Genomic DNA, 25,346 nt, shown 5'->3' on the forward strand with positions numbered 1-25,346 from the left:
AAAAGAACGTTATGTCTACATGAAATTTAACGCCCTTACCAAATACGAGAAGATATGGTCTCCTTGGATTAATTCCACATACTCATCCCTTGCCCTTAGGACTTAGAGGCACTGACCTTCGCCGTGGAGCGATATTAGGGCCCTGGGGCGCTGAGTCGGACCTTCACCTTTCCTCCATTATAGCTGTATACATATCTGGTCGCCACACCACATCACGCATATGTTAGGTAACTAGGCTTAAGTTAGTTAAAGGGTTTGTTCGGGGTAGAGGGGTTGGGGGATACTCAGGGCCTGATAGACGGGGTAACCTTTAACACAGGTCCTGGGAGGGGGGGAGGGAGGAAATACAAAATGTTAAGTATGCGAAAAATGACCTGGTTACAGACCTCAGAAAATATGTATATGGTGGGAAGATTGCACGGGAACTGAAAAAATGGGAATTGTTATTCGTATCAGTATAAATATACGTTTATCCTTGGAGACAATATTGCTTTGAATAACGTGTAACCCCAATATGCTTCCCAGTGTACACTGAAATGTCTGTATATATAAAACACTGTTGAATAAAAATTACTCTATTTAAAAAAAAAAAGACAAGCATAGAACACATTTAGTGAAAATTAATACATTACTTTTACAGAGAAGGTCATGTTATTGGCCAGAAGTATTAAAAATCATTTTTGTTTGTGAGGTGGATGATGGTGGATTTGTTCACAAGTATCGGTTAAAATTAAATAAATGTTCCTAAAGCCAAGGATGGTTGAAAGTCGACTTACTATCAAGCTCGTGATTGTGAAAATGACACAATCTACAAGAACATAAAGAATTGACTTTGAAGTATAACAAGTGGTGTTGGAAAGTTTGCCAGATTGCATACCAGTGAGACAAGGTGGCCGAGTGGTTAAGGCGATGGACTGCAAATTTATTGTGCTTTGCACGCATGGGTTTAAATCCAATCCTCGTCGTCACAATGCTCTTTAGGTAGAAGAGGCATTTTTACAAATACTGCTTCATAAAACAGCAAGTGAAGCTGACACAAAAATGGCCTAAATAAACAAGTCAAACCAAGAAGTCTACTTTAAGATGGTAAACATGAGCAAGTGTCTTGATATTTGAACATGCAATGTCTATACTACTATCTAGAATTTATTTTGCAAATGCTTTATTTCCCCATGATGGTGGATTAGCTCACAAGTATAGGTTAAAATAATTTATGTTTAGATAATTTAAGTCTATGACATTTCTTGGGCTTTGTTAAACTGATATGGGGTGCAGTTAAAAAAATGTACAGCAGAGAAAAGCCCTTAATATAGGTTAAACCTTATTCCTGCATAATTTTCTTGTTTACATTACAGTGACCGCAAACTCTAAATGGTGATGTTTGTAATATTTGCAGATATTTGAAATTACTGTAACTCATGAAAAATAGTCTGTCACTTAATTAAAGACAAGCATAGAACACATTTAGTGAAAATTAATACATTACTTTTACAGAGAAGGTCATGTTATTGGCCAGAAGTATTAAAAATCATTTTTGTTTGTGAGGTGGATGATGGTGGATTTGTTCACAAGTATCGGTTAAAATTAAATAAATGTTCCTAAAGCCAAGGATGGTTGAAAGTCGACTTACTATCAAGCTCGTGATTGTGAAAATGACACAATCTACAAGAACATAAAGAATTGACTTTGAAGTATAACAAGTGGTGTTGGAAAGTTTGCCAGATTGCATACCAGTGGGACAAGGTGGCCGAGTGGTTAAGGCGATGGACTGCTAATCCATTGTGCTCTGCACGCATGGGTTCAAATCCCATCCTCGTCGTCACAATGCTCTTTAGGTAGAAGAGGCATTTTTACAAATACTGCTTCATAAACCAGCAAGTGAAGCTGACACAAAAATGGCCTAAATCAAGAAGTCTACTTTAAGATGGTAAACATGAGCAAGTGTCTTGATATTTGAACATGCAATGTCAATACTACTATCTAGAATTTATTTTGCAAATGCTTTATTTCCCCATGATGGTGGATTAGCTCACAAGTATAGGTTAAAATAATTTATGTTTAGATAATTAAAGTCTATGACATTTCTTGGGCTTTGTTAAACTGATATGGGGTGTAGTAAAAAAAATTTACAGCAGAGAAAAGCCCTTAATATAGGTTAAACCCTATTCCTGCATAATTTTCTTGTTTACATTACAGTGACAGCAAACTCGAAATGGTGATGTTTGTAATATTTGCAGAGATTTCAAATTACTGTAACTCATGAAAAATAGTCTGTCACTTAATTAAAGACAAGCATAGAACACATTTAGTGAAAATTAATACATTACTTTTACAGATAAGGTCATGTTATTGGCCAGAAGTATTAAAAATAATTTTTGTTTGTGAGGTGGATGATGGTGGATTTATTCACAAGTATCGGTTAAAATTAAATAAATGTTCCTAAAGCCAAGGATGGTTGAAAGTCGACTTACTATCAAGCTCGTGATTGTGAAAATGACACAATCTACAAGAACATAAAGAATTGACTTTGAAGTATAACAAGTGGTGTTGGAAAGTTTGCCAGACTGCATACCAGTGAGACGAGGTGGCCGAGTGGTTAAGGCGATGGACTGCTAATCCATTGTGCGCTGCATGCATGGGTTCAAATCCCATCCTCGTCGTCACAATGCTTTTTAGGTAGAAGAGGCATTTCTACAAATACTGCTTCATAAACCATCAAGTGAAGCTGACACAAAAATGGCCTAAATAAACAAGTCAAATCAAGAAGTCTACTTTAAGATGGTAAACATGAGCAAGTGTCTTGATATTTGAACATGCAATGTCAATACTACTATCTAGAATTTATTTTGCAAATGCTTTATTTCCCCATGATGGTGGATTAGCTCACAAGTATAGGTTAAAATAATTTATGTTTAGATAATTAAAGTCTATGACATTTCTTGGGCTTCGTTAAACTGATATGGGGTGCAGTTAAAATTTTTTACAGCAGAGCCCTTAATATAGGTTAAACCTTATTCCTGCATAATTTTCTTGTTTACATTACAGTGACAGCAAACTCTAAATGGTGATGTTTGTAATATTTGCAGAGATTTGAAATTACTGTAACTCATGTAACATAGTCTGTCACTTCATTAAAGACAAGCATAGAACACATTTAGTGAAAATTAATACATTACTTTTACAGAGAAGGTCATGTTATTGGCCAGAAGTATTAAAAATCATTTTTGTTTGTGAGGTGGATGATGGTGGATTTGTTCACAAGTATCGGTTAAAATTAAATAAATGTTCCTAAAGCCAAGGATGGTTGAAAGTCGACTTACTATCAAGCTCGTGATTGTGAAAATGACACAATCTACAAGAACATAAAGAATTGACTTTGAAGTATAACAAGTGGTGTAGGAAAGTTTGCCAGGTTGCATACCAGTGAGACAAGGTGGCCGAGTGGTTAAGGCGATGGACTGCTAATCCATTGTGCTTTGCACGCATGGGTTCAAATCCAATCCTCGTCGTCACAATGCTCTTTAGGTAGAAGAGGCATTTTTACAAATACTGCTTCATAAAACAGCAAGTGAAGCTGACACAAAAATGGCCTAAATAAACAAGTCAAATCAAGAAGTCTACTTTAAGATGGTAAACATGAGCAAGTGTCTTGATATTTGAACATGCAATGTCAATACTACTATCTAGAATTTATTTTGCAAATGCTTTATTTCCCCATGATGGTGGATTAGCTCACAAGTATAGGTTAAAATAATTTATGTTTAGATAATTTAAGTCTATGACATTTCTTGGGCTTTGTTAAACTGATATGGGGTGCAGTTAAAAAAATTTACAGCAGAGAAAAGCCCTTAATATAGGTTAAACCTTATTCCTGCATAATTTTCTTGTTTACATTACAGTGACAGCAAACTCTAAATGGTGATGTTTGTAATATTTGCAGAGATTTCAAATTACTGTAACTCATGAAAAATAGGCTGTCACTTAATTAAAGACAAGCATAGAACACATTTAGTGAAAATTAATACATTACTTTTACAGAGAAGGTCATGTTATTGGCAAGAAGTATTAAAAATCATTTTTGTTTGTGAGGTGGATGATGGTGGATTTGTTCACAAGTATCGGTTAAAATTAAATAAATGTTCCTAAAGCCAAGGATGGTTGAAAGTCGACTTACTATCAAGCTCGTGATTGTGAAAATGACACAATCTACAAGAACATAAAGAATTGACTTTGAAGTATAACTAGTGGTGTTGGAATGTTTGCCATATTGCATACCAGCGAGACGTGTGGCCGAGTGGTTAAGGCGATGGACTGCTAATCCATTGTGCTCTGCACGCATGGGTTCAAATCCCATCCTCGTCGTCACAATGCTTTTTAGGTAGAAGAGGCATTTTTACAAATACTGCTACTGACACACAAATGGCCAAAATAAACAATTCAAATCAAGAAGTCTACTTTAAGATGGTAAACATGAGCAAGTGTCTTGATATTTGAACATGCAATGTCAATACTACTATCTAGAATTTATTTTGCAAATGCTTTATTTCCCCATGATAATGGATTAGCGCACAAGTATAGGTTAAAATAATTTATGTTTAGATAATTAAAGTCTATGACATTTCTTGGGCTTTGTTAAACTGATATGGGGTGTAGTAAAAAAAATTTACAGCAGAGAAAAGCCCTTAATATAGGTTAAACCTTATTCCTGCATAATTTTCTTGTTTACATTACAGTGACAGCAAACTCGAAATGGTGATGTTTGTAATATTTGCAGAGATTTCAAATTACTGTAACTCATGAAAAATAGTCTGTCACTTCATTAAAGACAAGCATAGAACACATTTAGTGAAAATTAATACATTACTTTTACAGAGAAGGTCATGTTATTGGCCAGAAGTATTAAAAATCATTTTTGTTTGTGAGGTGGATGATGGTGGATTTGTTCACAAGTATCGGTTAAAATTAAATAAATGTTCCTAAAGCCAAGGATGGTTGAAAGTCGACTTACTATCAAGCTCGTGATTGTGAAAATTACACAATCTACAAGAACATAAAGAATTGACTTTGAAGTATAACAAGTGGTGTTGGAAAGTTTACCGGATTACATACCAGTGAGACAAGGTGGCCGAGTGGTTAAGGCGATGGACTGCTAATCCATTGTGCTTTGCACGCATGGGTTCAAATCCAATTCTCGTCGTCACAATGCTCTTTAGGTAGAAGAGGCATTTTTACAAATACTGCTTCATAAAACAGCGAGTGAAGCTGACACAAAAATGGCCTAAATAAACAAGTCAAATCAAGAAGTCTACTTTAAGATGGTAAACATGAGCAAGTGTCTTGATATTTGAACATGCAATGTCAATACTACTATCTAGAATTTATTTTGCAAATGCTTTATTTCCCCATGATGGTGGATTAGCTCACAAGTATAGGTTAAAATAATTTATGTTTAGATAATTAAAGTCTATGACATTTCTTGGGCTTTGTTAAACTGATATTTGGTGCAGTTAAAAAATTTACAGCAGAGAAAAGCCCTTAATATAGGTTAAACCTTATTCCTGCATAATTTTCTTGTTTACATTACAGTGACAGCAAACTCGAAATGGTGATGTTTGTAATATTTGCAGAGATTTCAAATTACTGTAACTCATGAAAAATAGTCTGTCACTTCATTAAAGACAAGCATAGAACACATTTAGTGAAAATTAATACATTACTTTTACAGAGAAGGTCATGTTATTGGCCAGAAGTATTAAAAATAATTTTTGTTTGTGAGGTGGATGATGGTGGATTTATTCACAAGTATCGGTTAAAATTAAATAAATGTTCCTAAAGCCAAGGATGGTTGAAAGTCGACTTACTATCAAGCTCGTGATTGTGAAAATGACACAATCTACAAGAACATAAAGAATTGACTTTGAAGTATAACAAGTGGTGTTGGAAAGTTTGCCAGATTGCATACCATTGAGACAAGGTGGCCGAGTGGTTAAGGCGATGGACTGCTAATCCATTGTTCTCTGTATGCATGGGTTCAAATCCCATCCTCGTCGTCACAATGCTCTTTAGGTAGAAGAGGCATTTTTACAAATACTGCTTAATAAACCAGCAAGTGAAGCTGACACAAAAATGGCCTAAATCAAGAAGTCTACTTTAAGATGATAAACATGAGCAAGTGTCTTGATATTTGAACATGCAATGTCAATACTACTATCTAGAATTTATTTTGCAAATGCTTTATTTCCCCATGATGGTGGATTAGCTCACAAGTATAGGTTAAAATAATTTATGTTTAGATAAATAAAGTCTATGACATTTCTTGGGCTTTGTTAAACTGATATGGGGTGCAGTTAAAAAAAAATTACAGCAGAGAAAAGCCATTTAATATAGGTTAAACCTTATTCCTGCATAATTTTCTTGTTTACATTACAGTGACAGCAAACTCGAAATGGTGATGTTTGTAATATTTGCAGAGATTTCAAATTACTGTAACTCATGAAACATAGTCTGTCACTTCATTAAAGACAAGCATAGAACACATTTAGTGAAAATTAATACATTACTTTTACAGAGAAGGTCATGTTATTGGCCAGAAGTATTAAAAATCATTTTTGTTTGTGAGGTGGATGATGGTGGATTTGTTCACAAGTATCGGTTAAAATTAAATAAATGTTCCTAAAGCCAAGGATGGTTGAAAGTCGACTTACTATCAAGCTCGTGATTGTGAAAATGACACAATCTACAAGAACATAAAGAATTGACTTTGAAGTATAACAAGTGGTGTAGGAAAGTTTGCCAGATTGCATACCAGTGAGACAAGGTGGCCAAGTGGTTAAGGCGATGGACTGCTAATCCATTGTGCTTTGCACGCATGGGTTCAAATCCAATCCTCGTCGTCACAATGCTCTTTAGGTAGAAGAGGCATTTTTACAAATACTGCTTCATAAACCAGCAAGTGAAGCTGACACAAAAATGGCCTAAATCAAGAAGTCTACTTTAAGATGGTAAACATGAGCAAGTGTCTTGATATTTGAACATGCAATGTCTTTACTACTATCTAGAATTTATTTTGCAAATGCTTTATTTCCCCATGATGGTGGATTAGCGCACAAGTATAGGTTAAAATAATTTATGTTTAGATAATTAAAGTCTATGACATTTCTTGGGCTTTGTTAAACTGATATGGGGTGTAGTAAAAAAAATTTACAGCAGAGAAAAGCCCTTAATATAGGTTAAACCTTATTCCTGCATAATTTTCTTGTTTACATTACAGTGACAGCAAACTCGAAATGGTGATGTTTGTAATATTTGCAGAGATTTCAAATTACTGTAACTCATGAAAAATAGTCTGTCACTTCATTAAAGACAAGCATAGAACACATTTAGTGAAAATTAATACATTACTTTTACAGAGAAGGTCATGTTATTGGCCAGAAGTATTAAAAATCATTTTTGTTTGTGAGGTGGATGATGGTGGATTTGTTCACAAGTATCGGTTAAAATTAAATAAATGTTCCTAAAGCCAAGGATGGTTGAAAGTCGACTTACTATCAAGCTCGTGATTGTGAAAATTACACAATCTACAAGAACATAAAGAATTGACTTTGAAGTATAACAAGTGGTGTTGGAAAGTTTACCGGATTACATACCAGTGAGACAAGGTGGCCGAGTGGTTAAGGCGATGGACTGCTAATCCATTGTGCTTTGCACGCATGGGTTCAAATCCAATTCTCGTCGTCACAATGCTCTTTAGGTAGAAGAGGCATTTTTACAAATACTGCTTCATAAAACAGCGAGTGAAGCTGACACAAAAATGGCCTAAATAAACAAGTCAAATCAAGAAGTCTACTTTAAGATGGTAAACATGAGCAAGTGTCTTGATATTTGAACATGCAATGTCAATACTACTATCTAGAATTTATTTTGCAAATGCTTTATTTCCCCATGATGGTGGATTAGCTCACAAGTATAGGTTAAAATAATTTATGTTTAGATAATTAAAGTCTATGACATTTCTTGGGCTTTGTTAAACTGATATGGGGTGCAGTTAAAAAAATTTACAGCAGAGAAAAGCCCTTAATATAGGTTAAACCTTATTCCTGCATAATTTTCTTGTTTACATTACAGTGACCGCAAACTCTAAATGGTGATGTTTGTAATATTTGCAGAGATTTGAAATTACTGTAACTCATGTAACATAGTCTGTCACCTCATTAAAGACAAGCATAGAACACATTTAGTGAAAATTAATACATTACTTTTACAGATAAGGTCATGTTATTGGCCAGAAGTATTAAAAATCATTTTTGTTTGTGAGGTGGATGATGGTGGATTTATTCACAAGTATCGGTTAAAATTAAATAAATGTTCCTAAAGCCAAGGATGGTTGAAAGTCGACTTACTATCAAGCTCGTGATTGTGAAAATGACACAATCTACAAGAACATAAAGAATTGACTTTGAAGTATAACAAGTGGTGTTGGAAAGTTTGCCAGACTGCATAACAGTGAGACGAGGTGGCCGAGTGGTTAAGGCGATGGACTGCTAATCCATTGTGCTCTGCATGCATGGGTTCAAATCCCATCCTCGTCGTCACAATGCTCTTTAGGTAGAAGAGGCATTTTTACAAATACTGCTTCATAAACCATCAAGTGAAGCTGACACAAAAATGGCCTAAATAAACAAGTCAAATCAAGAAGTCTACTTTAAGATGGTAAACATGAGCAAGTGTCTTGATATTTGAACATGCAATGTCAATACTACTATCTAGAATTTATTTTGCAAATGCTTTACTTCCCCATGATGGTGGATTAGCTCACAAGTATAGGTTAAAATAATTTATGTTTAGATAATTAAAGTCTATGACATTTCTTGGGCTTCGTTAAACTGATATGGGGTGCAGTTAAAAAATTTTACAGCAGAGCCCTTAATATAGGTTAAACCTTATTCCTGCATAATTTTCTTGTTTACATTACAGTGACAGCAAACTCTAAATGGTGATGTTTGTAATATTTGCAGAGATTTGAAATTACTGTAACTCATGTAACATAGTCTGTCACTTCATTAAAGACAAGCATAGAACACATTTAGTGAAAATTAATACATTACTTTTACAGAGAAGGTCATGTTATTGGCCAGAAGTATTAAAAATCATTTTTGTTTGTGAGGTGGATGATGGTGGATTTGTTCACAAGTATCGGTTAAAATTAAATAAATGTTCCTAAAGCCAAGGATGGTTGAAAGTCGACTTACTATCAAGCTCGTGATTGTGAAAATGACACAATCTACAAGAACATAAAGAATTGACTTTGAAGAATAACAAGTGGTGTTGGAAATTTTGCCAGACTGCATACCAGTGAGACGGGGTGGCCGATAGAGATGAGCGCCTGAAATTTTTCGGGTTTTGTGTTTTGGTTTTGGGTTCGGTTCCGCGGCCGTGTTTTGGGTTCGAACGCGTTTTGGCAAAACCTCACCGAATTTTTTTTGTCGGATTCGGGTGTGTTTTGGATTCGGGTGTTTTTTTCAAAAAACACTAAAAAACAGCTTAAATCATAGAATTTGGGGGTCATTTTGATCCCAAAGTATTATTAACCTCAAAAACCATAATTTACACTCATTTTCAGTCTATTCTGAATACCTCACACCTCACAATATTATTTTTAGTCCTAAAATTTGCACCGAGGTCGCTGTGTGAGTAAGATAAGCGACCCTAGTGGCCGACACAAACACCGGGCCCATCTAGGAGTGGCACTGCAGTGTCACGCAGGATGTCCCTTCCAAAAAACCCTCCCCAAACAGCACATGACGCAAAGAAAAAAAGAGGCGCAATGAGGTAGCTGTGTGAGTAAGATTAGCGACCCTAGTGGCCGACACAAACACCGGGCCCATCTAGGAGTGGCACTGCAGTGTCACGCAGGATGGCCCTTCCAAAAAACCCTCCCCAAACAGCACATGACGCAAAGAAAAAAAGAGGCGCAATGAGGTAGCTGTGTGAGTAAGATTAGCGACCCTAGTGGCCGACACAAACACCGGGCCCATCTAGGAGTGGCACTGCAGTGTCACGCAGGATGTCCCTTCCAAAAAACCCTCCCCAAACAGCACATGACGCAAAGAAAAAAAGAGGCGCAATGAGGTAGCTGTGTGAGTAAGATTAGCGACCCTAGTGGCCGACACAAACACCGGGCCCATCTAGGAGTGGCACTGCAGTGTCACGCAGGATGTCCCTTCCAAAAAACCCTCCCCAAACAGCACATGACGCAAAGAAAAAAAGAGGCGCAATGAGGTAGCTGACTGTGTGAGTAAGATTAGCGACCCTAGTGGCCGACACAAACACCGGGCCCATCTAGGAGTGGCACTGCAGTGTCACGCAGGATGTCCCTTCCAAAAAACCCTCCCCAATCAGCACATGATGCAAAGAAAAAGAAAAGAAAAAAGAGGTGCAAGATGGAATTGTCCTTGGGCCCTCCCACCCACCCTTATGTTATATAAACAAAACAGGACATGCACACTTTAACCAACCCATCATTTCAGTGACAGGGTCTGCCACACGACTGTGACTGATATGACGGGTTGGTTTGGACCCCCCCCCAAAAAAGAAGCAATTAATCTCTCCTTGCACAAACTGGCTCTACAGAGGCAAGATGTCCACCTCATCTTCACCCTCCGATATATCACCGTGTACATCCCCCTCCTCACAGATTATCAATTCGTCCCCACTGGAATCCACCATCTCAGCTCCCTGTGTACTTTGTGGAGGCAATTGCTGCTGGTCAATGTCTCTGCGGAGGAATTGATTATAATTCATTTTAATGAACATCATCTTCTCCACATTTTCTGGTTGTAACCTCGTACGCCGATTGCTGACAAGGTGAGCGGCGGCACTAAACACTCTTTCGGAGTACACACTTGTGGGAGGGCAACTTAGGTAGAATAAAGCCAGTTTGTGCAAGGGCCTCCAAATTGCCTCTTTTTCCTGCCAGTATAAGTACGGACTGTGTGACGTGCCTACTTGGATGCGGTCACTCATATAATCCTCCACCATTCTATCAATGTTGAGAGAATCATATGCAGTGACAGTAGACGACATGTCCGTAATCGTTGTCAGGTCCTTCAGTCCGGACCAGATGTCAGCATCAGCAGTCGCTCCAGACTGCCCTGCATCACCGCCAGCGGGTGGGCTCGGAATTCTGAGCCTTTTCCTCACACCCCCAGTTGCGGGAGAATGTGAAGGAGGAGATGTTGACAGGTCGCGTTCCGCTTGACTTGACAATTTTGTCACCAGCAGGTCTTTCAACCCCAGCAGACTTGTGTCTGCCGGAAAGAGAGATCCAAGGTAGGCTTTAAATCTATGATCGAGCACGGTGGCCAAAATGTAGTGCTCTGATTTCAACAGATTGACCACCCGTGAATCCTTGTTAAGCGAATTAAGGGCTGCATCCACAAGTCCCACATGCCTAGCGGAATCGCTCCCTTTTAGCTCCTTCTTCAATGCCTCCAGCTTCTTCTGCAAAAGCCTGATGAGGGGAATGACCTGACTCTGGCTGGCAGTGTCTGAACTGACTTCACGTGTGGCAAGTTCAAAGGGCATCAGAACCTTGCACAACGTTGAAATCATTCTCCACTGCACTTGAGACAGGTGCATTCCACCTCCTATATCGTGCTCAATTGTATAGGCTTGAATGGCCTTTTGCTGCTCCTCCAACCTCTGAAGCATATAGAGGGTTGAATTCCACCTCGTTACCACTTCTTGCTTCAGATGATGGCAGGGCAGGTTCAGTAGTTTTTGGTGGTGCTCCAGTCTTCTGTACGTGGTGCCTGTACGCCGAAAGTGTCCCGCAATTCTTCTGGCCACCGACAGCATCTCTTGCACGCCCCTGTCGTTTTTAAAAAAATTCTGCACCACCAAATTCAAGGTATGTGCAAAACATGGGACGTGCTGGAATTTGCCCATATTTAATGCACACACAATATTGCTGGCGTTGTCCGATGCCACAAATCCACAGGAGAGTCCAATTGGGGTAAGCCATTCCGCGATGATCTTCCTCAGTTGCCGTAAGAGGTTTTCAGCTGTGTGCGTATTCTGGAAAGCGGTGATACAAAGCGTAGCCTGCCTAGGAAAGAGTTGGCGTTTGCGAGATGCTGCTACTGGTGCCGCCGCTGCTGTTCTTGCGGCGGGAGTCCATACATCTACCCAGTGGGCTGTCACAGTCATATAGTCCTGACCCTGCCCTGCTCCACTTGTCCACATGTCCGTGGTTAAGTGGACATTGGGTACAACTGCATTTTTTAGGACACTGGTGAGTCTTTTTCTGACGTCCGTGTACATTCTCGGTATCGCCTGCCTAGAGAAGTGGAACCTAGATGGTATTTGGTAACGGGGGCACACTGCCTCAATAAATTGTCTAGTTCCCTGTGAACTAACGGCGGATACCGGACGCACGTCTAACACCAACATAGTTGTCAAGGCCTCAGTTATCTGCTTTGCAGTAGGATGACTGCTGTGATATTTCATCTTCCTCGCAAAGGACTGTTGAACAGTCAATTGCTTACTGGAAGTAGTACAAGTGGGCTTACGACTTCCCCTCTGGGATGACCATCGACTCCCAGCGGCAACAACAGCAGCGCCAGCAGCAGTAGGCGTTACACGCAAGGATGCATCGGAGGAATCCCAGGCAGGAGAGGACTCGTCAGAATTGCCAGTGACATGGCCTGCAGGACTATTGGCATTCCTGGGGAAGGAGGAAATTGACACTGAGGGAGTTGGTGGGGTGGTTTGCGTGAGCTTGGTTACAAGAGGAAGGGATTTACTGGTCAGTGGACTGCTTCCGCTGTCACCCAAAGTTTTTGAACTTGTCACTGACTTATTATGAATGCGCTGCAGGTGACGTATAAGGGAGGATGTTCCGAGGTGGTTAACGTCCTTACCCCTACTTATTACAGCTTGACAAAGGGAACACACGGCTTGACACCTGTTGTCCGCATTTCTGGTGAAATACCTCCACACCGAAGAGCTGATTTTTTTGGTATTTTCACCTGGCATGTCAACGGCCATATTCCTCCCACGGACAACAGGTGTCTCCCCGGGTGCCTGACTTAAACAAACCACCTCACCATCAGAATCCTCCTGGTCAATTTCCTCCCCAGCGCCAGCAACACCCATATCCTCCTCATCCTGGTGTACTTCAACACTGACATCTTCAATCTGACTATCAGGAACTGGACTGCGGGTGCTCCTTCCAGCACTTGCAGGGGGCGTGCAAATGGTGGAAGGCGCATGCTCTTCACGTCCAGTGTTGGGAAGGTCAGGCATCGCAACCGACACAATTGGACTCTCCTTGTGGATTTGGGATTTCGAAGAATGCACAGTTCTTTGCTGTGCTGCTTTTGCCAGCTTGAGTCTTTTCATTTTTCTAGCGAGAGGCTGAGTGCTTCCATCCTCATGTGAAGCTGAACCACTAGCCATGAACATAGGCCAGGGCCTCAGCCGTTCCTTGCCACTCAATGTGGTAAATGGCATATTGGCAAGTTTACACTTCTCCTCCGACAATTTTATTTTAGGTTTTGGAGTCCTTTTTTTTCTGATATTTGGTGTTTTGGATTTGACATGCTCTGTACTATGACATTGGGCATCGGCCTTGGCAGACGACGTTGCTGGCATTTCATCGTCTCGGCCATGACTAGTGGCACCACTTCAGCACGAGGTGGAAGTGGATCTTGATCTTTCCCTAATTTTGGAACCTCAACATTTTTGTTCTCCATATTTTAATAGGCACAACTAAAAGGCACCTCAGGTAAACAATGGAGATGGATACTAGTATACAATTATGGACTGCCTGCCGACTGCAGACACAGAGGTAGCCACAGCCGTGAACTACCGTACTGTACTGTGTCTGCAGCTAATATAGACTGGTTGATAAAGAGAAGATGTCTATGTAACTATGTATGTATAAAGAAGACTGAAAAAAATCCACGGTTAGGTGGTATACAATTATGGACGGACTGCCTGCCGAGTGCAGACACAGAGGTAGCCACAGCCGTGATCTACCGTACTGTACTGTGTCTGCAGCTAGTATAGACTGGTTGATAAAGAGAAGATGTCTATGTAACTATGTATGTATAAAGAAGACTGAAAAAAAACCACGGTTAGGTGGTATACAATTATGGACGGACTGCCTGCCGAGTGCAGACACAGAGGTAGCCACAGCCGTGAACTACCGTACTGTACTGTGTCTGCAGCTAATATAGACTGGTTGATAAAGAGAAGATGTCTATGTAACTATGTATGTATAAAGAAGAATGAAAAAAATCCACGGTTAGGTGGTATTACAATTATGGACGGACTGCCTGCTGAGTGCAGAGACACAGAGGTAGCCACAGCCGTGAACTACCGTACTGTGTCTGCTGCGACTGGATGATAAATGATATAAAAAATATATATATATCACTACTGCAGCCGGACAGGTATATATTATATATTATATAATGACGGACCTGCTGGACACTGTCTGTCAGCAGAATGAGTTTTATTTTTATAGAATAAAAAAAAAAAAAACACACAAGTGAAGTCACACGACGAGTGTTTAACTTTTTCAGGCAATCACAATATAAGTATACTACTAACTATACTGGTGGTCAGTGTGGTCAGGTCACTGGTCAGTCACACTGGCAGTGGCACTCCTGCAGCAAAAGTGTGCACTGTTTAATTTTAATATAATATGTACTCCTGGCTCCTGCTATAACCTATAACTGGCACTGCAGTAGTGCTCCCCAGTCTCCCCCACAATTATAAGCTGTGTGAGCTGAGCAGTCAGACAGATATATAATATATATAGATGATGCAGCACACTGGCCTGAGCCTGAGCAGTGCACACAGATATGGTATGTGACTGACTGAGTCACTGTGTGTATCGCTTTTTTCAGGCAGAGAACGGATATATTAAATAAACTGCACTGTGTGTCTGGTGGTCACTCACTATATAATATATTATGTACTCCTGGCTCCTGCTATAACCTATAACTGGCACTGCAGTAGTGCTCCCCAGTCTCCCCCACAATTATAAGCTGTGTGAGCTGAGCAGTCAGACAGATATATAATATATATAGATGATGCAGCACACTGGCCTGAGCCTGAGCAGTGCACACAGATATGGTATGTGACTGACTGAGTCACTGTGTGTATCGCTTTTTTCAGGCAGAGAACGGATATATTAAATAAACTGCACTGTGTGTCTGGTGGTCACTCACTATATAATATATTATGTACTCCTGGCTCCTGCTATAACCTATAACTGGCACTGCAGTAGTGCTCCCCAGTCTCCCCCACAATTATAAGCTGTGTGAGCTGAGCAGTCAGACAGATATATATAATATTATATATAGATAATAGATGATGCAGCACACTGGCCTGAGCCTGAGCAGTGCACACAGATATGGTATGTGACTGACTGAGTCACTGTGTGTATCGCTTTTTTCAGGCAGAGAACGGATATATTAAATAAACTGCACTGTGTGTCTGGTGGTTACTCACTATATAATATATTATGTACTCCTGGCTCCTGCTATAACCTATAACTGGCACTGCAGTAGTGCTCCCCAGTCTCCCCCACAATTATAAGCTGTGTGAGCTGAGCAGTCAGACAGATATATATAATATTATATATAGATAATAGATGATGCAGCACACTGGCCTGAGCCTGAGCAGTGCACACAGATATGGTATGTGACTGAGTCACTGTGTGCTGTGTATCGCTTTTTTCAGGCAGAGAACGGATTATAAAGTAAACTGCACTATCCTCACTAGTAAACTCTCTCCACTCAGTCTCTACACTTCTACAGTAACAGTACTCCTCCTAGTCAGCTCCAGTAAATCTCTCTCAGTCTCTTATAATCTAAATGGAGAGGACGCCAGCCACGTCCTCTCCCTATCAATCTCAATGCACGTGTGAAAATGGCGGCGACGCGCGGCTCCTTATATAGAATCCGAGTCTCGCGATAGAATCCGAGCCTCGCGAGAATCCGACAGCGTCATGATGACGTTCGGGTGCGCTCGGGTTAACCGAGCAAGGCGGGAAGATCCGAGTCGCTCGGACCCGTGAAAAAAAACATGAAGTTCTGGCGGGTTCGGATTCAGAGAAACCGAACCCGCTCATCTCTAGTGGCCGAGTGGTTAAGGCGATGGACTGCTAATCCATTGTGCTCTGCATGCATGGGTTCAAATCCCATCCTTGTCGTCACAATGCTCTTTAGGTAGAAGAGACATTTTTACAAATACTGCTTCATAAACCAGCAAGTGAAGCTGACACAAAAATGGCCAAAATAAACAAGTCAAATCAAGAAGTCTACTTTAAGATGGTAAACATGAGCAAGTGTCTTGATATTTGAACATGCATTGTCAATACTACTATCTTGAATTTGTTTGGCAAATGTTTTATTTCCCCATGATGGTGGATTAACTCACAAGTATAGGTTAAAATAATTTATGTTTAGATAATTAAAGTCTATGACATTTCTTGGGCTTTATTAAACTGATATGGGGTGCAGTTAAAATTTTTTACAGCAGAGCCCTTAATATAGGTTAAACCTTATTCCTGCATAATTTTCTTGTTTACATTACAGTGATAGCAAACTCTAAATGGTGATGTTTGTAATATTTTCAGAGATTTGAAATTACTGTAACTCATGTAACATAGTCTGTCACTTCCTTAAAGACAAGCATAGAACACATTTAGTGAAAATTAATACATTACTTTTACAGAGAAGGTCATGTTATTGGCCAGAAGTATTAAAAATCATTTTTGTTTGTGAGGTGGGTGATGGTGGATTTGTTCACAAGTTTCGGTTAAAATTAAATAAATGTTCCTAAAGCCAAGGATGGTTGAAAGTCGACTTGCTATCAAGCTCGTGATTGTGAAAATGACACAATCTACAAGAACATAAAGAATTGACTTTGAAGTATAACTAGTGGTGTTGGAAAGTTTGCCAAATTGCATACAAGTGAGACGAGGTGGCCGAATGGTTAAGTCGATGGACTGCTAATCCATTGTGCTCTGCACGCATGGGTTCAAATCCCATCCTCGTCGTCACAATGCTTTTTAGGTAGAAGAGGCATTTTTACAAATACTGCTACTGACACACAAATGGCCAAAATAAACAAGTCAAATCAAGAAGTCTACTTTAAGATGGTAAACATGAGCAAGTGTCTTGATATTTGAACATGCAATGTCAATACTACTATCTAGAATTTATTTTGCAAATGCTTTATCCCCCATGATGGTGGATTAGCTCACAAGTATAGGTTAAAATAATTTATGTTTAGATAATTAAAGTCTATGACATTTCTTGGGCTTTGTTAAACTGATATGGGATGCAGTTAATTTTTTTTTACAGCAGAGCCCTTAATATAGGTTAAACCTTATTCCTGCATAATTTTCTTGTTTACATTACAGTGACAGCAAACTCTAAATGGTGATGTTTGTAATATGTGCTGAGATTTGAAATTACTGTAACTCATGTAACATAGTCTGTCACCTTATTAAAGACAAGCATAGAACACATTTAGTGAAAATTAATACATTACTTTTACAGAGAAGGTCATGTTAATGGCCAGAAGTATTAAAAATCATTTTTGTTTGTGAGGTGGGTGATGGTGGATTTGTTCACAAGTTTCGGTTAAAATTAAATAAATGTTCCTAAAGCCAAGGATGGTTGAAAGTCGACTTGCTATCAAGCTCGTGATTGTGAAAATGACACAATCTACAAGAACATAAAGAATTGACTTTGAAGTATAAAAAGTGGTGTTGGAAAGTTTTCCAGATTGCATACCAGTGAGACGAGGTGGCCGAGTGGTTAAGGCGATGGACTGCTAATCCATTGTGCTCTGCACGCATGGGTTCAAATCCCATACTCGTCATCACAATGCTCTTTCGGCAGAAGAGGCATTTTTACAAATACTGCATCATAAACCAGCAAGTGAAGCTGACACAAAAATGGCCAAAATAAACAAGTCAAATCAAGAAGTCTACTTTAAGATGGTAAACATGAGCAAGTGTCTTGATATTTGAACATGCATTGTCAATACTACTATCTTGAATTTGTTTGGCAAATGCTTTATTTCCCCATGATGGTGGATTAACTCACAAGTATAGGTTAAAATAATTTATGTTTAGATAGTTAAAGTCTATGACATTTCTTGGGCTTTATTAAACTGATATGGGGTGCAGTTAATTTTTTTTACAGCAGAGCCCTTAATATAGGTTAAACCTTATTCCTGCATAATTTTCTTGTTTACATTACAGTGACAGCAAACTCTAAATGGTGATGTTTGTAATATTTGCAGAGATTTGAAATTACTGTAACTCATGTAACATAGTCTGTCACTTCATTAAAGACAAGCATAGAACACATTTAGTGAAAATTAATACATTACTTTTACAGAGAAGGTCATGTTATTGGCCAGAAGTATTAAAAATCATTTTTGTTTGTGAGGTGGATGATGGTGGATTTGTTCACAAGTATCGGTTAAAATTAAATAAATGTTCCTAAAGCCAAGGATGGTTGAAAGTCGACTTACTATCAAGCTCGTGATTGTGAAAATGACACAATCTACAAGAACATAAAGAATTGACTTTGAAGAATAACAAGTGGTGTTGGAAATTTTGCCAGACTGCATACCAGTGAGACGAGGTGGCCGAGTGGTTAAGGCGATGGACTGCTAATCCATTGTTCTCTGCACGCATGGGTTCACATCCCATCCTTGTCTTCACAATGCTCTTTAGTTAGAAGAGGCATTTTTACAAATACTGCTTCATAAACCAGCAAGTGAATCTGACACAAAAATGGCCAAAATAAACAAGTCAAATCAAGAAGTCTACTTTAAGATGGTAAACATGAGCAAGTGTCTTGATATTTGAACATGCAATGTCAATACTACTATCTAGAATTTATTTTGCAAATGCTTTATCCCCCATGATGGTGGATTAGCTCACAAGTATAGGTTAAAATTATTTATGTTTAGATAATTTAAAGTCTATGACATTTCTTGGGCATTGTTAAACTGATATGGGATGCAGTTAAAACATTTTTACAGCAGAGCCCTTAATATAGGTTAAACCTTATTCCTGCATAATTTTCTTGTTTACATTACAGTGACAGCAAACTCTAAATGGTGATGTTTGTAATATTTGCAGAGATTTGAAATTACTGTAACTCATGTAACATAGTCTGTCACTTCATTAAAGACAAGCATAGAACACATTTAGTGAAAATTAATACATTACTTTTACAGAGAAGGTCATGTTATTGGCCAGAAGTATTAAAAATCATTTTTGTTTGTGAAGTGGATGATGGTGGATTTGTTCACAAGTATCGGTTAAAATTTAATAAATGTTCCTAAAGCCAAGGATGGTTGAAAGTCGACTTACTATCAAGCTGGTGATTGTGAAAATGACACAATCTACAAGAACATAAAGAATTGACTTTGAAGTATAACAAGTGGTGTTGGAAATTTTGCCAGACTGCATACCAGTTAGACGAGGTGGACGAGTGGTTAAGGCGATGGACTGCTAATCCATTGTGCTCTGCACGCATGGGTTCAAATCCCATCCTTGTCGTCACAACGCTCTTTAGGTAGAAGAGGCATTTTTACAAATACTGCTTCATAAACCAGCAAGTGAAGCTGACACAAAAATAGCCAAAATAAACAAGTCAAATCAAGAAGTCTACTTTAAGATGGTAAACATGAGCAAGTGTCTTGATATTTGAACATGCATTGTCAATACTACTATCTTGAATTTGTTTGGCAAATGCTTTATTTCCCCATGATGGTGGATTAACTCACAAGTGTGCTCAGCACGCATGGGTTCAAATCCCATCCTAGTCGTCACAATACTTTTTAGGTAGAAGAGGCATTTTTACAAATACTGCTACTGACACACAAATGGCCAAAATAAACAAGTCAAATCAAGAAGTCTACTTTAAGATGGTAAACATGAGCAAGTGTCTTTATATTTGAACATGCAATGTCAATACTACTATCTAGAATTTGTTTTGCAAATGCTTTATTCCCCATGATGGTGGACTAGCTCACAAGTATAGGTTAAAATGATTTATGTTTAGATAATTAAAGTCTATGACATTTCTTGGGCTTAGTTAAACTGATATGGGATGCAGATAAAAAATTTTTACAGCAGAGCCCTTAATATAGGTTAAACCTTATTCCTGCATAATTTTCTTGTTTACATTACAGTGACAGCAAACTCTAAATGGTGATGTTTCTAATATTTGCTGAGATTTGAAATTACTGTAACTCATGTAACATAGTCTGTCACCTCATTAAAGACAAGCATAGAACACATTTAGTGAAAATTAATACATTACTTTTACAGAGAAGGTCATGTTTTTGGCCAGAAGTATTAAAAATCATTTTTGTTTGTGAGGTGGGTGATGGTGGATTTGTTCACAAGTTTCGGTTAAAATTAAATAAATGTTCCTAAAGCCAAGGATGGTTGAAAGTCGACTTGCTATCAAGCTCGTGATTGTGAAAATGACACAATCTACAAGAACATAAAGAATTGACTTTGAAGTATAACAAGTGGTGTTGGAAAGTTTGCCAGATTGCATACCAGTGAGATGAGGTGGCCGAGTGGTTAAGGCGATGGTAGTAATCCATTGTGGTCTGCACGCATGGGTTCAAATCCCATCCTCGTCGTCGCAATGCTCTTTAGGTAGAAGAGGCATTTTTAAAAATACTGCATCATAAACCAGCAAGTGAAGCTGACACAAAAATGGCCAAAATAAACAAGTCAAATCAAGAAGTCTACTTTAAGATGGTAAACATGAGCAAGTGTCTTGATATTTGAACATGCAATGTCAATACTACTATCTAGAATTTATTTTGCAAATGCTTTATCCCCCATGATGGTGGATTAGCTCACAAGTATAGGTTAAAATGATTTATGTTTAGATAATTTAAAGTCTATGACATTTCTTGGGCTTTGTTAAACTGATATGGGATGCAGTTAAAACATTTTTACAGCAGAGCCCTTAATATAGGTTAAACCTTATTCCTGCATAATTTTCTTGTTTACATTACAGTGACAGCAAACTCTAAATGGTGATGTTTGTAATATTTGCAGAGATTTGAAATTACTGTAACTCATGTAACATAGTCTATCACTTCATTAAAGACAAGCATAGAACACATTTAGTGAAAATTAATACATTACTTTTACAGAGAAGGTCATGTTATTGGCAAGAAGTATTAAAAATCTTTTTTGTTTGTGAGGTGGGTGATGGTGGATTTGTTCACAAGTTTCGGTTAAAATTAAATAAATGTTCCTAAAGCCAAGGATGGTTGAAAGTCGACTTGCTATCAAGCTCGTGATTGTGAAAATGACACAATCTACAAGAACATAAAGAATTGACTTTGAAGTATAACTAGTGGTGTTGGAAAGTTTGCCAGATTGCATACAAGTGAGACAAGGTGGCCGAGTGGTTAAGGCGATGAACTGCTAATCCATTGTGCTCTGCACGCATGCGTTCAAATCCCATCCTCGTCATCACAATGCTTTTTAGGTAGAAGAGGCATTTTTACAAATACTGCTACTGACACACAAATGGCCAAAATAAACAAGTCAAATCAAGAAGTCTACTTTAAGATGGTAAACATGAGCAAGTGTCTTGATATTTGAACATGCAATGTCAATACTACTATCTAGAATTTATTTTGCAAATGCTTTATCCCCCATGATGGTGGATTAGCTCTCAAGTATAGGTTAAAATGATTTATGTTTAGATAATTAAAGTCTATGACATTTCTTGGGCTTTATTAAACTGATATGGGATGCAGTTAATTTTTTTTTACAGCAGAGCCCTTAATATAGGTTAAACCTTATTCCTGCATAATTTTCTTGTTTACATTACAGTGACAGCAAACTCTAAATGGTGATGTTTGTAATATTTGCTGAGATTTGAAATTACTGTAACTCATGTAACATAGCCTGTCACCTCATTAAAGACAAGCATAGAACACATTTAGTGAAAATTAATACATTACTTTTACAGAGAAGGTCATGTTATTGGCCAGAAGTATTAAAAATCATTTTTGTTTGTGAAGTGGGTGATGGTGGATTTGTTCACAAATTTCGGTTAAAATTAAATAAATGTTCCTAAAGCCAAGGATGGTTGAAAGTCGACTTGCTATCAAGCTCGTGATTGTGAAAATGACACAATCTACAAGAACATAAAGAATTGACTTTGAAGTATAAAAAGTGGTGTTGGAAAGTTTGCCAGGTTGCATACCAGTGAGATGAGGTGGCCGAGTGGTTAAGGCGATGGACTGCTAATCCATTGTGCTCTGAACGCATGGGTTCAAATCCCATACTCGTCATCACAATGCTCTTTCGGCAGAAGAGGCATAATTACAAATACTGCATCATAAACCAGCAAGTGAAGCTGACACAAAAATGGCCAAAATAACCAAGTCAAATCAAGAAGTTTACTTTAAGATGGTAAACATGAGCAAGTGTCTTGATATTTGAACATGCATTGTCAATACTACTATCTTGAATTTGTTTGGCAAATGCTTTATTTCCCCATGATGGTGGATTAACTCACAAGTATAGGTTAAAATAATTTATGTTTAGATAATTAAAGTCTATGACATTTCTTGGGATTTATTAAACTGATATGGGGTGCAGTTAATTTTTTTTACAGCAGAGCCCTTAATATAGGTTGAACCTTATTCCTGCATAATTTTCTTGTTTACATTACAGTGACAGCAAACTCTAAATGGAGATGTTTGTAATATTTGCAGAGATTTGAAATTACTGTAACTCATGTAACATAGTCTGTCACTTCCTTAAAGACAAGCATAGAACACATTTAAGAAAATTAATATATTACTTTTACAGAGAAGGTCATGTTATTGGCCAGAAGTATTAAAAATCATTTTTGTTTGTGAGGTGGGTGATGGTGGATTTGTTCACAAGTTTCGGTTAAAATTAATAAATGTTCCTAAAGCCAAGGATGGTTGAAAGTCGACTTGCTATCAAGCTCGTGATTGTGAAAATGACACAATCTACAAGAACATAAAGAATTGACTTTGAAGTATAACTAGTGGTGTTGGAATGTTTGCCAGATTGCATACCAGTGATCCGAGGTGGCTGAGTGGTTAAGGCGATGGACTGCTAATCCATTGTGCTCTGCATGCATGGGTTCAAATCCCATCCTTGTCGTCATAATGCTTTTTAGGTAGAAGAGGCATTTTTACAAATACTGCTACTGACACACAAATTGCCATAATAAACAAGTCAAATCAAGAAGTCTACTTTAAGATGGTAAACATGAGCAAGTGTCTTGATATTTGAACATGCAATGTCAATACTACTATCTAGAATTTATTTTGCAAATGCTTTATCCCCCATGATGGTGGATTAGCTCACAAGTATAGGTGAAAATGATTTATGTTTAGATAATTTAAAGTCTATGACATTTCTTGGGCTTTGTTAAACTGATATGGGATGCAGTTACATTTTTTTACAGCAGAGCCCTTAATATAGGTTAAACCTTATTCCTGCATAATTTTCTTGTTTACATTACAGTGACAGCAAACTCTAAATGGTGATGTTTTTAATATTTGCAGAGATTTGAAATTACTGTAACTCATGTAACATAGTCTGTCACTTCCTTAAAGACAAGCATAGAACACATTTAGTGAAAATTAATACATTACTTTTACAGAGAAGGTCATGTTATTGGCCAGAAGTATTAAAAATCATTTTTGTTTGTGAGGTGGGTGATGGTGGATTTGTTCACAAGTTTCGGTTAAAATTAAATAAATGTTCCTAAAGCCAAGGATGGTTGAAAGTCGACTTGCTATCAAGCTCGTGATTGTGAAAATGACACAATCTACAAGAACATAAAGAATTGACTTTGAAGTATAACTAGTGGTGTTGGAATGTTTGCCAGATAGCATACCAGTGAGACGAGGTTGCTGAGTGGTTAAGGCAATGGACTGCTGATCCATTGTCCTCTGCACGCATGGGTTCAAATCCCATCCTAATCATCACAATGCCTTTTAGGTAGAAGAGGTATTTTTACAAACACTGCTACAAAAGCTGACACACAAATGTCCAAAATAAACAAGTCAAATCAAGAAGTCTACTTTAAGATGGTAAACATGAGCAAGTGTCTTGATATTTGAACATGCAATGTCAATACAACTATCTAGAATTTATTTTGCAAATGTTTTATTTCCTCATGATGGTGGATTAGCTCACAAGTATAGGATAAAATGATTTATGTTTAGATAATTAAAGTCTATGACATTTCTTGGGCTTTGTTAAACTGATATGGGATGCAGTTAAATTTTTTTACAGCAGAGCCCTTAATATAGGTTAAACCTTATTCCTGCATAATTTTCTTGTTTACATTACAGTGACAGCAAACTCTAAATGGTGATGTTTGTAATATTTGCAGAGATTTGAAATTACTGTAACTCATGTAACATAGTCTGTCACTTCATTAAAGACAAGCATAGAACACATTTAGTGAAAATGAATACATTACTTTTACAGAGAAGGTCATGTTATTGGCCAGAAGTATTAAAAATCATTTTTGTTTGTGAGGTGGGTGATGGTGGATTTGTTCACAAGTTTCGGTTAAAATTAAATAAATGTTCCTAAAGCCAAGGATGGTTGAAAGTCGACTTGCTATCAAGCTCGTGATTGTGAAAATGACACAATCTACAAGAACATAAAGAATTGACTTTGAAGTATAACAAGTGGTGTTGGAAAGTTTGCCAGATTGCATACCAGTGAGACGAGGTGGCCGAGTGGTTAAGGCGATGGACTGCTAATCCATTGTGCTCAGCACGCATGGGTTCAAATCCTATCCTAGTCGTCACAATACTTTTTAGGTAGAAGAGGCATTTTTACAAATACTGCTACTGACACACAAATGGCCAAAATAAACCAATCAAATCAAGAAGTCTACTTTAAGATGGTAAACATGAGCAAGTGTCTTGATATTTGAACATGCAATGTCAATACTACTATCTAGAATTTATTTTGCAAATGCTTTATTCCCCATGATGGTGGATTAGCACACAAGTATAAGTTAAAATGATTTATGTTTAGATAATTAAAGTCTATGACATTTCTTGGGCTTTGTTAAACTGATATGGGATGCAGTTAAAATTTTTTTACAGCAGAGCCCTTAATATAGGTTAAACCTTATTCCTGCATAATTTTCTTGTTTACATTATAGTGACAGCAAACTCTAAATGGTGATGTTTGTAATATTTGCTGAGATTTGAAATTACTGTAACTCATGTAACATAGTCTGTCACCTCAT

General features: G+C 38.0%; 19 non-coding genes across 19 annotated transcripts; all 19 read left to right on the forward strand.

Annotated features, from left to right (window-relative positions):
- The first annotated feature begins 883 nt into the window (after positions 1–883).
- On the forward strand, positions 884–965 carry TRNAC-GCA (transfer RNA cysteine (anticodon GCA)). The gene has a single exon. It is a non-coding gene; the product is annotated as a tRNA-Cys (tRNA).
- Positions 966–1,737: 772 nt separating this feature from the next.
- TRNAS-GCU (transfer RNA serine (anticodon GCU)) lies at positions 1,738–1,819 on the forward strand. Its single transcript has one exon. It is a non-coding gene; the product is annotated as a tRNA-Ser (tRNA).
- A 759-nt stretch (positions 1,820–2,578) lies between these two features.
- On the forward strand, positions 2,579–2,660 carry TRNAS-GCU (transfer RNA serine (anticodon GCU)). Its single transcript has one exon. It is a non-coding gene; the product is annotated as a tRNA-Ser (tRNA).
- A 767-nt stretch (positions 2,661–3,427) lies between these two features.
- On the forward strand, positions 3,428–3,509 carry TRNAS-GCU (transfer RNA serine (anticodon GCU)). The gene has a single exon. It is a non-coding gene; the product is annotated as a tRNA-Ser (tRNA).
- Positions 3,510–4,280: 771 nt separating this feature from the next.
- TRNAS-GCU (transfer RNA serine (anticodon GCU)) lies at positions 4,281–4,363 on the forward strand. Its single transcript has one exon. It is a non-coding gene; the product is annotated as a tRNA-Ser (tRNA).
- Positions 4,364–5,115: 752 nt separating this feature from the next.
- TRNAS-GCU (transfer RNA serine (anticodon GCU)) lies at positions 5,116–5,197 on the forward strand. The gene has a single exon. It is a non-coding gene; the product is annotated as a tRNA-Ser (tRNA).
- Positions 5,198–5,968: 771 nt separating this feature from the next.
- Positions 5,969–6,050, forward strand: TRNAS-GCU (transfer RNA serine (anticodon GCU)). The gene has a single exon. It is a non-coding gene; the product is annotated as a tRNA-Ser (tRNA).
- Positions 6,051–6,811: 761 nt separating this feature from the next.
- TRNAS-GCU (transfer RNA serine (anticodon GCU)) lies at positions 6,812–6,893 on the forward strand. Its single transcript has one exon. It is a non-coding gene; the product is annotated as a tRNA-Ser (tRNA).
- Positions 6,894–7,652: 759 nt separating this feature from the next.
- On the forward strand, positions 7,653–7,734 carry TRNAS-GCU (transfer RNA serine (anticodon GCU)). The gene has a single exon. It is a non-coding gene; the product is annotated as a tRNA-Ser (tRNA).
- Positions 7,735–8,506: 772 nt separating this feature from the next.
- On the forward strand, positions 8,507–8,588 carry TRNAS-GCU (transfer RNA serine (anticodon GCU)). Its single transcript has one exon. It is a non-coding gene; the product is annotated as a tRNA-Ser (tRNA).
- Positions 8,589–16,992: 8,404 nt separating this feature from the next.
- On the forward strand, positions 16,993–17,074 carry TRNAS-GCU (transfer RNA serine (anticodon GCU)). The gene has a single exon. It is a non-coding gene; the product is annotated as a tRNA-Ser (tRNA).
- A 748-nt stretch (positions 17,075–17,822) lies between these two features.
- TRNAS-GCU (transfer RNA serine (anticodon GCU)) lies at positions 17,823–17,904 on the forward strand. The gene has a single exon. It is a non-coding gene; the product is annotated as a tRNA-Ser (tRNA).
- A 767-nt stretch (positions 17,905–18,671) lies between these two features.
- Positions 18,672–18,753, forward strand: TRNAS-GCU (transfer RNA serine (anticodon GCU)). Its single transcript has one exon. It is a non-coding gene; the product is annotated as a tRNA-Ser (tRNA).
- Positions 18,754–19,521: 768 nt separating this feature from the next.
- TRNAS-GCU (transfer RNA serine (anticodon GCU)) lies at positions 19,522–19,603 on the forward strand. The gene has a single exon. It is a non-coding gene; the product is annotated as a tRNA-Ser (tRNA).
- A 1,865-nt stretch (positions 19,604–21,468) lies between these two features.
- TRNAS-GCU (transfer RNA serine (anticodon GCU)) lies at positions 21,469–21,550 on the forward strand. The gene has a single exon. It is a non-coding gene; the product is annotated as a tRNA-Ser (tRNA).
- Positions 21,551–22,298: 748 nt separating this feature from the next.
- TRNAS-GCU (transfer RNA serine (anticodon GCU)) lies at positions 22,299–22,380 on the forward strand. Its single transcript has one exon. It is a non-coding gene; the product is annotated as a tRNA-Ser (tRNA).
- Positions 22,381–23,143: 763 nt separating this feature from the next.
- Positions 23,144–23,227, forward strand: TRNAS-GCU (transfer RNA serine (anticodon GCU)). Its single transcript has one exon. It is a non-coding gene; the product is annotated as a tRNA-Ser (tRNA).
- A 748-nt stretch (positions 23,228–23,975) lies between these two features.
- On the forward strand, positions 23,976–24,057 carry TRNAS-GCU (transfer RNA serine (anticodon GCU)). The gene has a single exon. It is a non-coding gene; the product is annotated as a tRNA-Ser (tRNA).
- Positions 24,058–24,811: 754 nt separating this feature from the next.
- On the forward strand, positions 24,812–24,893 carry TRNAS-GCU (transfer RNA serine (anticodon GCU)). Its single transcript has one exon. It is a non-coding gene; the product is annotated as a tRNA-Ser (tRNA).
- Positions 24,894–25,346: the final 453 nt, after the last annotated feature.

Source organism: Pseudophryne corroboree, chromosome 11 (assembly GCF_028390025.1).
Source record: "Pseudophryne corroboree isolate aPseCor3 chromosome 11, aPseCor3.hap2, whole genome shotgun sequence".
NCBI classification, from domain to species: Eukaryota; Metazoa; Chordata; class Amphibia; order Anura; family Myobatrachidae; genus Pseudophryne; species Pseudophryne corroboree.